This window comes from Vidua macroura, chromosome 7 (genome assembly GCF_024509145.1).
Source record: "Vidua macroura isolate BioBank_ID:100142 chromosome 7, ASM2450914v1, whole genome shotgun sequence".
Taxonomy (NCBI): domain Eukaryota; kingdom Metazoa; phylum Chordata; class Aves; order Passeriformes; family Viduidae; genus Vidua; species Vidua macroura.
The window spans coordinates 27,794,137-27,807,230 of record NC_071577.1 but is presented as its reverse complement, the minus strand read 5'-3'; positions in this window follow the sequence as shown (position 1 = coordinate 27,807,230).

The window sequence follows — 13,094 nt, the reverse complement described above, 5'->3', positions numbered from 1 at the left end:
GGATAATTTAGTGTGCCCGAAGCCAGTGATGAGCTGTAGAAAATGAGGAATTTCAGATCTTTGCCACTGGCTGCCTCCTGTGTTGCTGATGTGATTCTTGGAATATGGGTTGTTCATGCTTTTGAAATCTGCCACCAACACAGATCACATGTTTGGAACCCTGGAAATGTGCAATACACAATTGTATCTCCTCAAAGAGGGACAAAAAACTAGAATTTGACAACTTTTTTTTTAAAGTACAACATATGAGAGAGACTGCAATAAGCTGGGATGGCATAACCCGTGAGGCTCTGAGTAAAAACATGGAAAGTTGTGGGGTTTTTCAATCCAATGGTTTGTGTTGGACCCCATTAGACATATGTTTTTGGTGGCTACTAAGGATTTATAAAGATGAACATCTGCTGACATGAATACTGCTTAGTCTGCACTTTTCATCACTGGAGCTATTAATGAAATGCTGGATGCTGATCACTCCAAACATTTGCAGCTTCAAAAATTTTTTGATAGCCCAAGACTAATGAAGAAGAAAAATCCACAAAACTGGAGTTGTTTCCAAACGTCTGGGGTTTTTTTGCTATTTTTTTTCAGATTAAAACCTGAATTTTTAACTTCAGGAAGATATGTAGGCTTGAGAGAGACTGTGATATTGTATGCATGGTTCTGTGAGAATAAAAATTAAATCCTAGTTCAAGTGATTCAAAAAACCAGTTTAATTCAGTCTGAGGGAAAAGCGTCATTACTCCTGAGCCTGTTTCCTCAACCAGGAGGGTTCATGTCCTCTGGTTATTGCCAGAACATTCTGGGCCTCTCCAGTTTATTTACTGCTCACAGTTTGGTAAACAAAAGCTGCAAAGTGCCTCTGCTGATATGAAATGTCACTGGTTGGAAACTTCTCTGTCTTCCTCTACTGTTATGGCTGCAGAGTCACTCATGTCATTTTTGAGAACACCATGGAAAGGGCTTCTCACCAGCACTTGGTGTTTCCCTGGCGCCGTGTCATTTCACAGCTGGAAGCTGGCAAATGGACAGTGATTTTAACAGGTACCTGTGAGATAGACCCTTTGCATTCATGGCTACAGTGTGAATTATAAAACAGACACAGAACTGTCCAGCTGGCTGTCCAGAAAATTTGTCTTTAGAAGCAAAGATTGGCAATACTTCATAGATCTGCAATATGTAAACATTTTCTTAGTTTGCATGGTGAAAATCATAGAAATTCCATTGGTTTCATGCTTGTTCAATCTCATCCAATTTTATTTAGCAAGAACTAAAAGGGCTTTCATTCCCTAACTTTTATGTCTGGAGTATATGTAGCTTTTCTGCATCCTAATCTTTTATACCATTTTTGGTTAGACACACTTCCTGAACTGCTATAAGTGAAATCTGCTTTTGGCTTAAATTACAGGTACAGTCACGAAAGAAAGGATAAAACATAGGCTTAAAGCACAGTGTCAGACCTGTTAATTGCTTGGCTTTAAGGCATATTGATTGACAATATTACTGCTCTGATTTCCAAGTCAACATGGTCCTGAGAGGAGTCTATCATGGAGAGAACAGATTAACCAACAGTAAAGGCTGCAGCAAGGGCAACCTCCTTTTTTTAACCTCAAGAAAACTTTTTCAGACTGTGACGAGGTGACCTCCCAGATCTTGTGAGAGAAGAAATTAAAGGTATACCCTAGCTTCCTGCTATGTATCCACAACACCAGAATGGGCTGATGGGTCAAGGATTAAAAACCTCCACTGAGCTGCAGGGCAGAGGAGCTCAGAGTCCCTGGGATGCAGCTTTTTGCTGCTTCTAGCTTCCCTAGAATGAATGGAAGTTATCCATAGGGCATCTTGGAAGACGTCTGTCCACGAGGACAGGGAAAGGAAAAAGAAAAATTTAGGCTGGGTGTCTCATCACATACCTCAAAGTGGAAGATGGAGGTCTGTCAGTGGGTGCCAGATTGAAAAGCAGAAAGGGAACAGCCCAGTTTCCTGAGGAGGCTGTGACAGGGAGGGAGGCAGGTGACATTTTCATTTAAATGGCTGTTTTCATTGCAAATACCTGTTTCCATGGTTGCTTCATACACCTTTAAAATATTTTTTTACAGAACAGACTGGAAATGCTGTAGTTTTCAATTTCAGAAAACTAAGAAAAAATTCATCAAAAACCCCATATTTCACCTTTGTTATTGCTGTTTCAAATCTTACGACAAAAGTTAATGTGTTCCAAATAAGTCTCATGGGTGATACTGAAGTTTGTGAACCAAAGGAAGAGAGCTAAGTTATCATGGAGCCGGTGACCCTGCTGATTGTCCAGAAACTTCTCACTGGGTATTTGAGTCTCATAACAGCCTAGTGGGTTGCATCAACTTAGGGAAATGCTGGTACATCTCTCTTGTGGGCTAGAAGCAGAAAAGAAAAAAAAAAGTATACACAGGGTTTGAGACTGTACTCCATTCAGCTGGGGTGGAAATGCAGCCTGATTGCTGGTGAAAAATGAAACTGCAGTGCCGGAGCTTCACCTAAAGAAAGCAATCTCAGAAATCCATGCCCAGATCTTTGCCCTGGCTAATTTTTTTACATCTGTGTGTCAGGATACAGTGCTGAGGCATCCACAAAGCAGCAGTTTGACTCCAGAAATGCTAGAGAAGTTAAGCACTGGGACAAGTTTTAAGAAAGTATGAGATTTCTGGGGATAATGCTAACATTGACTGGTTGAGAATTTGGAGAGTACTTGTCTATTTTATAGGTTAAGACACTTCTTTGGGACTCTGCTTCTTTCAAAAGGACACACATAATGTGGAAGAACATGTAAATGGCTCCTTGATGAGACAGCCCTTTAATGAAGCAAATACTCTGACAGTCGAGCCAACTTTCTACATCAGTTCCCTGTAACTACTGGGAGAAAACAGATTGTGTCAAGAAAGGAGGAGTAGAAAAGAGCATCTTGATACAGCAAAGGACAAAGGATGGGAAACAGAGGATGAGGCTTATGAGAAAGAGGGCTGTTGCTAACACCAGCAAGAAGCTTTCCTAGCATGTGAGCTAAGGCATAATACTGATCTCTTAAGAATTAAGCAGGGGAAAAAAATGTTTCTAGTGCAATCAGAATTATTTAAATGCTAGTGGATCCCCTGGTCTTATTCAGTTGCCAAATAAACTATATTTGTTATGAAAATTGCCACGCAGCTTTATGCTTTGAAAAAGGATTTTTTAATGAAGTGGTTTCACCTAGCCAGGTTAAACAGAGGCCTAAAATATATGGCTGTGGCTCTATTCAGCAAGAACGCTTCTGGTTCCATATGGGTGTCACCATGCTCTGTTTCTGTGTCTAGGGGCAGCAAAACAGAGGTTTATTTTGCAATTTTTGACTTATCAGTTTTATTCCACCAGATTAATACAGAGAAAAATCTAAATTTACCCTTGTAGATATCATGTGAGGCTTGCACTCAAACAGGATTGGTAAGAAACTCTTTGGAGCAGAGCAGATATTTCTGTCTTGCCTTATATTTTGCTGTGACCATGGAATCAGCCAAAGCAACTGGTACTTCTTCACTGCAGTCTTCTATATGCAAATTTATTTCCACAATATCTGCCACACATCCATCCAGTCCTGACACATTTTGTTACAAATCCAGCCTTTGTAACTGCTCTAGACTTCATTCTCCTCTGTATGAAGGACAAGTATGGAATATACTTGCATTCTTTAGTGCTCTTAATGGATCTGACTCCACTCCACATGACTTCACTTTGCATACCTCGCAGAGACTGAGCAAATTATACCTTTGATAAATGTCTTACATGAATCTGAGCAAGTAATTAAAAAATCAAGATATTTTGATCTCTGTTTAGCAATAACAACTACACTGCAGGAATGAGATCTCTGCAAGGCTTTGAGTGGGAGGATATACTTTAAACAAGGTACCTTCAAATGGTATCCTGGACCCTGTGTATCTGGTTCTTCAGGCTTAAAGGTCTAGTCTGGAGTCTCCTTTCTCTGAGCAGCAGAGGAAGGTCAAAGTGGAAGCTGCCTGTCACAACCTGTCTGACCAGCAATCTACAAGGTGGTCTGATAGCAGAGCCATCATGTCATTAGCACTCCCATCTCTGCTTACTAGAGAGCTCTCCTAGCTGTTCTGAACCATTCAGGGGGTCACACTGATCCCACAGTGATGCCTCCTGGACTGAAAAGAAGAGATGGACAAGAGCATGAATTATTTCTTTTTATGGCCCTGTGCAGAAGCAGAAATGTTTTAGAAACATTTCTTGAGGTTTATTCGCTGCTTTGTACTTCTGGAACCTTTAAAAAGTTTTTGCACTGGATAAACCCTGAGTGCTCTGGGCACTACCATTGTGTGAAAGAATACAATAAACATTGCTGCTGTTATCTCACATATATATATATATATATATATATATATATATATATATATATATATGTCTATATGTCTATCTATCTATCTATCTATCTATCTATCTATCTATCTATCTATCTATCTAAATACATGCCTGTAAATAATTCAGGAATAAAGATAGCAATAAATCCTGATGCATTTGTGTAACACTATGCAGTCAAGATGAATTGGTCACTCAGATGTTGTCTCACTCCTGAAATGCAGCCACCTCCAGGAAGGATCACAAATGTTGTCACACTGCAAAAAAACTTGAGACAGGAAAGGTAAAAATACTAGCTACAACTGCCTCAGTCAGTGCATAAATTTATACTGTTGTAATAAATTTATCCACTAGAGTTTCTTGCTTAGAAAATTCAGGAGCATATCTGATTCTAAAAAGTAAAATCAGTGCATGATTATCCCTCTTTTCCCAATCAATACAATTACCCCAGCAGTGTAGCTTATTCAAAAGCACTCATCATATCTGCTTTGTGTGAAGAAAGGCTCTTATCACCTCCTTGTGATTTTATAGCAGAGAGTATTTTTCTAATGCTGCTTCCACTGAGCTGTGGATCAGGGTCACACATGTGGCCAGAGAAAAACAGGCATAATCTGCTAGGTGTTTGTGAAAGTGGAAGCTTTGAAAGCCACACTGCTTAGGTCTTACAGCAATAAAGTGGGCCTGCCTAATAAATCACAGGCCTGTGTTTACAAGCTGTGTTTAACAGATTCTTGCCTATGAACTTCCTCTTGCCCTTGGATAACTCACTCCTGCTTTCTTCAAACCACTCCATTTACACCCCTCTGGACCTAAAGGCTCTATTTCTGTCTGCTTCTCTGCTGTCAGGGGCCTGCTCCTTCTTCTTTATCTTTCCTTCTTTCTGGGGCTCTGTATTGGTCTTTGTGTGACAGACATACCAAGGTTAAAAGTACCCACTGGGAGAGCAGGACAGGAATGCATGTATGCTGTTAAACATGCATCCAGTCCTACTGCCAAAACAAGATTTGCCATCCACCTACACTGTTACATTTCAATTCTTGGTAAACTACTTTTTTCTCAACTCTTAGTCATTTTTGCATAGTCAGACATGACTGGTGCTTTAGTAAGAGCATCAGCTTTGTGTTGTGGACAGACAGCTGCCTGTAGCTTGAGCCTATTCATGCCTAATGTAAATCAAAACCAATGTTTTTCATCTGACAGCTTAACTAAGATTCTGTAAGCATTCTCACTCTTCTCTATCATTTTGCTTGGCCTTAGGGCAAGTCACTGAAGAGCAAACTCAGTGCCTGAGTGCTGTGGGTATAATCAAGGGAGCTCAATAAAGGTCCTGAGCAGCCTGGTCTGATCTCATAGCTGATCCCACTTGGAGCAGGATGTTGGATTGCAGACCTCCTGACTTCCTCTTTATCCCAAGCAATCATCACATGATCTTGTCTGTGATCTTGGTATTATGGTTGTAGGATGCTATGTGTCTGCACCAGCCAGACACTCTGGTTTTATCACTGCAGTATTCTTAGTCCGGGGTAGAGTAACTTTAAGAAAAATAAGATATACAAGAGATACTTTTGGTGTAGATTAGATGTGCTCTAAAGCCTGCTCTGGGCTACTCAGACTCTGCTAGGAGGGCCCGTAAGTCTTACAAGAACATTGGAGAGAGGTGAGGAATAATGCAGTTACTTGAGCTGCTATGATTTTTTCCTTCTTGTACTTTGAACCATCTTATTTGGTTCTCCTAGCTTGAAGGCAGATCTGTAAGAAGTCCTTAGAGAACTACTAGTATCTGAGTGATAGAGCCATCATGTTCACCTCAAAAGCAGCCTTAGTAACATGGGACTGAAATTATGTCCAGACTGTCTTATGTCTCAGTTTCCTAAGAAGCATTTTCCCTCTTATTCACTTAACCCAGCAACTGTCTGAAATTTCATTAGCTCCATGTCTTACAATTCTAGGATGTCTTGAGGGACTGTGGTGTTAGGGGCACCTGATGGTGGCTTCATCATGTTTGCTAATTTCAACTCAAGAGCCAGGACTGCTCATAAATATATATTGTGTGCTAATCAGCAAGGCAAATATTTTGCTTTCTTGCTTCTTCAGTTGCACATATTTTATGGTTGAATTCTGTTGAAAGTTATTTTTAAAAGTAATGAAATAGCTCAAAAAAATTCTCTGTGGTCACTTCTGAACATCTTACTCCTGCTGAAGTTATTTGAAAATAATGCTTCACCATATTTCAATATTGAATTTGCTTGTGACTTTCTCTAGTGTGAACTGAAAGTTGCAGCCACCTTACATCTTGAGAGTGGCTTAGCCAACCTGAAATCTAAATCCAAGCAAGTAAATTCAGATTGAGTATCATTCTAGTGATATCATTGATTGCTTTCCCTGGCAAAAACAATTCCACACCACAGGTATTGACTAAGTAATTAGGAAGGGCAAAGAGATAACAAGAAGTGATTAAAAAAAAGTATTTCAAAATAGTTCCATAAAGTATTTTTTATATACACTCAGCACTGAATGGGAGTTTATCTCTGGTTTTAAAAATTCTTCTTTCAAATGTTCATGTTAATGAGCAAAGGGTTAAAATCAGTTTTCAGTAGAGCAGTTTTGCAGTTCTTCCTATGCAGTCTGTGGTATAAGCCATTTCTTTCAGACTGGCAGCCAGATACTTTAGCAATCCCATGGAATTACACCAAAAATGACTATTTTTTTTTTTATTATGAGTTTAATATTGTTGAAACGCTTAGTTGACAAGTACATTTCTAACTTCACGTGCAGAGAAATCCCTTCTCATCAGCCTCTGCTTTGAGAGATCTATGCAGTGTAATACCATCTATTAGAATCTATGTGCTGTATCATTGAACATTATAGATAAACTTACAGATCTTCACCTAATGTTTGGGGGGCTGTAAAGAAGGAATAGAAATACGGAAAATGCTATAATCTCTTTAGTTTCTTTATGCATTTCATTTACTAAAAAACATAAAATGGATAGTAAAATATTTACTACTACTTTGCAGTTCTCAAATGGCAAAAATCAAATTGTCTAGTGTCTCACTTTTGCAGAAAGACATCTTCAAGCAGATAGTCACTGAGAGAAATGGACTTTTTAACCAGTGTGCTTTGAGGACTAACATAAATTTCTTACTGGTTCATGCATCACTGGCATTGAAACTTCTGGCATTTATGGTAAGTCCAGAAATGTCAAAAAAATGTGGGTGTTTTTGGTCAACTCAGGTAAGAGATTAGGTGAAATTTTTTGAGAGTTGCAAAAAGCCCAATTGAAGTGATTTAAGAAAAAGTAAACAAAAGAAAGTTTCAGCTAAGCACTTTGATTTTCTGTTGTAGCAGACAGCTCACCTATTGAGATGAACACTGACTGCAGCTCAGATGGGGAATGGTAACCTTTAATTCTGTGTGTGTAACACAAATAAGTGTTTTACTAGGAGAGCTCTTGAACCTTATCAGAGTGACATTCTTGAGTGAGGTGTGTGTGTTTCGAGTTCCAATCAGAAACATTTCCCAACCCTGTAGTTCCACAAAAAGAAAGAATCTAATGGATTTTGGCTCATGTTATAATGTAACATAATGGAAACATAAAATTACAGTCATCCATCTGAAAAACACTATTGAATAGACCTTAGAGTTTCCATCTTTCAGGTCATCTTTTTTCTAATTTCACCTCTACCTTACGTGAACCAGTCAGTCCAGTTTAAGCTGTTTTCATTTCAACTGGATAAAAAGCAAGCCCTGCCTTGATTTTAATATTCACCATTGCAATGCAAGGATAATCTTCTTTCCAGTGTAAATCATAATCTGAACATAGTTAACTCATGCAATCTGTGTGGATTCTATGGATTTTTTCATCCATTTGATGACACTTGACAATTACTTAATACAGACTTAAGCACATCCTATTGTTCTACTATTTTGCAAATTGTTTTCACTATCTCTAGGCAGGAAGCCTTTTCTCAGTGTTTCTGAGGACTTAAAAATTCTATACATCTCATACTATCGTATTTCATGTGTATTATATATTGCCCATCATCTTTTTGTCACTAGGTAATATATTCTTTAGGAAATGTAAATATACATGTCCTGACATCTCATGTGTGGGATAATAGTCCAGTATTCTTATTCTGGAATCCAACTCCTTATTCATGGAAGTGTAGAAAACCACAAATAGAAATTAATTTGAAATGCAAATATACAACTTGGAACTGCCTGCAGAATAAAAGCAGAGAAATGTTTTATTAATTTAAGCATTAATAAGACAAATAATGGCAAAGAATTTTGTCTTTTTTCACTGAGGGAGAAAAGTCTTCATAAGATGCACCTCCATCCCATTGTGTATTTTGGATAATTGTTGTACTAACTGTTGAATAACCATCCTTTTAACTTGAACACCTAGCCATGACAAACGAATGCATCCTTGTAAGGAAATAGAAGCAATGCCACTTTTTACCCACAGAAGGTTTTGCTCATCAAGGGGTTTCCCTGTTAACTCTGCCAATTTTTGGCACTTCCATTTCCAGCGTTTCACTGATGGATTGCTAGGAATCCAGCTGTGACTCCCCAGCTGTTGGTGAGTGAGCTGGGGACCCTGGCATGGCCACAGCATGAGGGTCTGATTCTTTCTGACTGGGAAGTCACCTTAACTAACCAAACAAATGCTGTAAAGGATGGAGAGTCTTAAATGCTTTTACTGCAGTGAAAATTAGGCACCCAACTGAGGAGAGGATGTGGGACTCAGAAGAAACCCTAGATCTTCATAGTTAAACACCTTCTTAAAAATTTGCATCCAAAGGAAGTACCCTAAAAACCTGATTGCATTACAGCCTGAGGGTGAGATGTTTTCTGTCCCTCATGTTCAAACCCTGATGCTGTGCAAAGGAAATCAGGCCTTACTGAGGCACAGGAAAGCCTGTGAGAGAGATGCTTATTTCAGAACCTGGGACTTGGTTCTAATTCTGGCTTGTCAAACCAAGCACAAGATATTCCATTCTCATTTAAGAGCCAGCACCCAGGACTGGTCTCTTCCTTCCTGCTGCCAGTCAGGAAACCATCAGTGTTGAAGTCTTATCCATAAAGTCTTGGTGCAGCTCCTTTTACTGAACATTGAACTTTCAATTTCCCTGGATGTGGTCAGGTTTTGGTCACCTCTCTGGAATACATACATTTATTTACATGGCATCTAAATCTCACTTTCTCACACTCTTAGTCTGTTTCGAGCTTTGTTGATAGACACTTCAAGGTCACTTATGATTTTTACATATAATACAAAATCATTAATAAATTTGTCCATAATGAAAATTAACATTTCTTTAAGAAATGCAACTTCTGAGAGTGTGATCAGCAAATATTAAATTTTTAAGTTTTTCTCATTACTCTTGCAATTCTGAAAGCATGAACATGAAGTCATAGAAACTGCTATTCTATATGTTGTAGTTGGCAGCTGTAGAGTGGCACAATAGAGTTAGCAAATACCTCACAAAAGTTTATTGCTCTTTTTATAAATTAGATTGTGGGAAGGAAAATGTGTGAAGAAATTTCATGGCTGCTTTGGCTAATTGATGAATCTGTTAAAATTCCTTGACTTCATAATATTATGACAAATAAATAAATAAATAAATATATCCACCTGTGCATGAACACATACCTCAAAACTGAAATCTTAACTGCTATTTCAACTAAATCTCCTCCTTTTACATACTGGCTATTCTAGATATGAATTCAAAGATTCAAGAAAAGCCTGAATTAAGACTATTCATTGCTTGTCATTTACTCATGGCAAAGGTAGGTTTTTGGGTTTTGTTTTTTACTAGATATTTTAATTTCACTGACATAAGAAGAAGGTTTTCCATTTATTCCATTGCAGCTATAGTTTATAACCCATGTTTTGCTGCATATATTGAATATTGCCAGATCTATATAGCATACTTGGGTAGCTAATTCACTTCAAAAGGGTGTTTGAAATAAGCTGTGTCTGTGTTGAAGCAGGTGAAAAGTGCTCTTGTTCAGCTCTTTCAGCTCTGCATGGTGTGTATTTTTTTTGAGTGGTGGCAGTGGACAGCAACAGGGGAACAAGAGTTGAAGGGTAACACTTGTGTTGCTGCACTTACCTCTCCTGACCTTCTCCCAAGGAGTGTTGCAGAATTGGCAAACCAAGAAAGCCAAAGCTGAGACTCTCTTGCTGCAGTTGCCTGTTGGAGATTTGTTTGTGTCTTTCAGTTCCACCATGTGTTCAGCAATGTCTGACACGGCAGAGACTCTGGCAAAAATGGGCATAGAAATACATATCAAGATCTACTTTCTATTGATGCAAATGAGATATTAAATTCAGGCAACTGCAAAAAGTGTATCATGATGGAAATAGAATCAGTGATGCTTTGTGTTATACTCCCTGTGGAAACAGGATATTTACTTTTAAATTAGTTTCATATTATCAACCTGTTAAGATATCCAAAGCTTATGAAATAGTATAGCAGGGGGCAATTGCTTGAATTGAAAAAAAAATAAAAAGCCAAATTGCTTATTTATCATTTATCAGCCTCTCTCAGCTGTCAATCTAATTTTCCTGCCTTCACTGATCACATTTCTGCTGTCTGTTCCTTAACAGATTTTGTTTTGATTGCTTCTATTCAATTTCTGTCTGTCATCTCAGTGTCTAAGCAGACCATATGTTAGCTTGACCCACTACCAAAAAAACTTCAGTCTGAGGTCACTTGAGAAGTTACTCTTGCTATTATTTGAAGATTTGTTAATTCTTCAATGGCATCTGGCTCTTTAACACCTGCCTCGAAATGTGCTTTTATTTTTTTCACTGCTGACAAAAAAAAAAAAAAAAAAAAAAAAAAAAGACAATAATTTTTGCCTTCAAATACATTCAGAAATAACAACTCTTTCAACCTTTCATCCTATCATAAGATGGATAATAACAAAACAGCATCTTTGTGCTGCTAAAATGCATTCTATCTGAGATACACAATGGGGAAATAGTATTACTGCCATTTTGTTGCTTCAGAAGTTGAGCCACAAATGAACAGTCTGATCCAACTGGCCCTAATAAAAGGAGGGTGGTTTGTAATGAAGACTGCTCCCAAGCTTATAACTGATGTTGTTAAACAATTAAACTTCTCTTTAGTCTTTGAGGCTGCAGAAGTCACTCAGAGAGGAAGCCTTTGAACTCTGCCCTCTCTGGCACTCTTACGACTGGTGGTAGAACTCACTAATTCCTTTGTATCTCCTGCAAAAGCAAGAGAGGAGGTTCTGAAAAAGATTTGGAGATCCCATTGGTGGTTATTTGTAGCAGTGGCCTCAAGTGGAGGGATCAATGACTTTCCAACTGCCAGAACAATGACAGGTCTGTTCACTCTCACTGAATGGAAGAGTGCCCAGGAACGAGTCTGTAAACTGTGGGGTGCAACTCCCTTTCTGCTGCTTTGCAGTGTCCTAAGATTGGCATTTTTAGTCATTTAGTGTTTTCATGACAAATCCCTCAAGGCTTGCATCTGAACCTCGTCTGTGCATGAAACAAGACCTCTACAGTTTGTGCACAAATTTTTCTTTGTAATGAATTGTCTATTTGTCTTTCATTCCCTGCTGAAATTCTTCTAAATATTATGTTGCATTGAGCTTAGCCCCTCAAATCAGAGTGATATATGGGAGTCATAAATGCTGGAAGATACATATGGGAATGCACTGAAGAGAGCCTTGGCAGAGGAGAAGGCTGTGCTAGACACAGGTATTTTTTGAATAATGCAGAGATGTAACTTCTCCATGTAGTGTTAATCTGGGGATAAATCAGACCATGTATCTCTTTATTGATCAGCGTTCAATAATCATTCCTATATTTTTACTTGACTTAATAATTCCTACCTGTTCCCTTCAACTAGTCAAATGATAAGGAGTGCATTTTCTAAACAGTTGTGTTGTTTGTGTTATCTCTCCACTCACTCAGAACTACAACAGGATGTTTATCTACTGAAAAAAACCCTGTCTCATTTACTCTGCAGAGCACTCCACTACCTTCACAGTAACTGTAGCTGCAATTATCATTGTTGGCATCCAGAGATAGTGATTTTTCTATATACACTCCATGCCTGGCCCTTGTGAAGTTTAATAAATGAAGTCAGCAGTTATATTATCATTTGACAGACTCATCACCTGATAGTAGCTGCTGAAATATGCAATAAATAAAGGTCCTAGAGGGAAGAAAAAGGATTAGAAAAAAAAAAAGTGTTATATGTTTTTTTCAAAGGAATCACATGTTTTTCTTTTACCCTATGTGAAGAAATTTAATTACAGTTTTTCTGTCTTTTTTTTTTTAATATTTCCTTTCTTCTGCATTTCATGAGAAGTCATCTTCAGGAATCTATTTAAGCAAAATTCAACTCAGGATGTTGGACACAAAGGAAAAAACATAATAGGAAGAATTGCCTGGCATTTTTCTGAGGTCTTCACTGGCAGTAGCTGAGTAGGGTTTGTGGTCTGTAGAGACACAATAATTGAAAGCATGCATCCAGCAACCTACACTAGCAGAGGTCCAGTGGAGCTCCTTTGGTGGGACTTAAAACCAACTTCTCCACAGTGCTGGAAACAGCCCAGCCAGCTTAAGGCAAACGTCTCAGCCTTAACATCAAATTTTTGTTTGCTCTGGACCCTCTGGAGACAACAAACTCTTCATAGAGGACAAGCCCTTTCTGTTGAGAAAT